This window comes from Heptranchias perlo, unplaced genomic scaffold (assembly GCF_035084215.1).
Source record: "Heptranchias perlo isolate sHepPer1 unplaced genomic scaffold, sHepPer1.hap1 HAP1_SCAFFOLD_1157, whole genome shotgun sequence".
Taxonomy (NCBI): Eukaryota; Metazoa; Chordata; class Chondrichthyes; order Hexanchiformes; family Hexanchidae; genus Heptranchias; species Heptranchias perlo.
Genome location: NW_027138382.1, coordinates 23105 through 25000, shown reverse-complemented (window position 1 = coordinate 25000; position 1896 = coordinate 23105).

Here is a 1896-nt window from a genome sequence, read left to right as displayed (position 1 = left end):
TAACTCGGCGTCCGTGAGACCGACCGACTTCGCTTTACCGCCGGAGCTAGAGTGGGGCAAGGGGCACGGTTGGGTACCGGAACGATCACGTTCGCACACCGGGAAGTCGAGTGCCGGGTCTCGAAACGGAGCCGGGTCAGCCCAATTTAAAACGGAGAATAGAGTGCTGCCCTCTGCGGGTGAAAACCTGGAAGTACGTTGGTTAATGATTTCCAGTTCACCCCGCTTGGTCAGGCCCACTCGGAGGCGGATAACTCCGGAACGCCGAGGCCGATTTCCTCCGGGTATGGCTCGTTGCGTGCGGCAGGAGGCGGCGCAGCGTACGGTACCGAGCACTCGGAGATGCGGTGCTGCCCGCCGGAGTGACAGCGAAAGGCTGCGCACCGCTTTCCGCCTGGTAACTCGGCGTCCGTGAGACCGACCGACTCCGCTTTAGCACCGGAGCTAGAGTGGGGCAAGGGGCACCGAAGGGTACCGGAACGATCACGTTCGCATACCGGGAAGTCGAGTGCCGGGCCGCTGAAAGCGAGCAGGGTGCCACCGCTCGGGGCCCCGGTTTGTCCGTCCCACCCGGAGGCCCATATCTCCGGAAGGCACAGGCCGATTTCCTCCGGGTATGGCTCGTTGCGTGCGGCCGGACCAGGCGCAGCGGACGGTACCGAGCACTCGGAGGTCCGGCGCTGCCCGCCGGAGGTACAGCGAAAGGCTGCAAACCACTTTCCGCCGCCTCCCTCCGCGGGCGTGAGACCGACGGTCGTCGGGTTTGGTTCCGCGGCTAGAGCAGGACGAGGGGCAGCGAACGGTACTGGAAGGAACCCGGTCGCACACCGGGAAGTCGACTAGCGGGCCGCCGAAAGCGAGCTCGGGGCCCCGGTTTGTCCGTCCCACCCGGAGGCCCATATCTCCGGAAGGCACAGGCCGATTTCCACCGGGTATGGCTCGTTGTGTGCGGCCGGACCAGGCGCAGCGGACGGTACCGAGCACTCGGAGGTCGGGCGCTGCCCGCCGGAGGTACAGCGAAAGGCTGCAAACCACTTTCCGCCGCCTCCCTCCGCGGGCGTGAGACCGACGGTCGTCGGGTTTAGTTCCGCGGCTAGAGCAGGACGAGGGGCAGCGAACGGTACCGGAACGAACCCGGTCGCACACCGGGAAGTCGAGTGCCGGGTCTCGAAACGGAGCCGGGTCGGCCCAGTTTAAAACGGAGAAGAGAGTGCTGCCCTCTGCGGGTGAAAACATGGAAGTACGTTGGTTAATGATTTCCAGTTCACCCCGCTTGGTCAGGCCCACTCGGAGGCGGATAACTCCGGAACGCCGAGGCCGATTTCCTGCGGGTATGGCTCGTTGCGTGCGGCAGGAGGCGGCGCAGCGTTCGGTACCGAGCACTCGGAGGTGCGGTGCTGCCCGCCGGAGTGACAGCGAAAGGCTGCGCACCGCTTTCCGCCTGCTAACTCGGCGTCCGTGAGACCGACCGACTCCGCTTTAGCACCGGAGCTAGAGTGGGGCAAGGGGCACCGAAGGGTACCGGAACGATGACGTTCGCACACCGGGAAGTCGAGTGCCGGGCCGCCGAAAGCGAGCAGGGTGCCACCGCTCGGGGCCCCGGTTTGTCCGTCCCACCCGGAGGCCCATATCTCCGGAAGACACAGGCCGATTTCCACCGGGTATGGCTCGTTGTGTGCGGCCGGACCAGGCGCAGCGGACGGTACCGAGCACTCGGAGGTCGGGCGCTGCCCGCCGGAGGTACAGCGAAAGGCTGCAAACCACTTTCCGCCGCCTCCCTCCGCGGGCGTGAGACCGACGGTCGTCGGGTTTGTTTCCGCGGCTAGAGCAGGACGAGGGGCAGCGAACGGTACCGGAAGGAACCCGGTCGCACACCGGGAAGTCGACTAGCGGGCC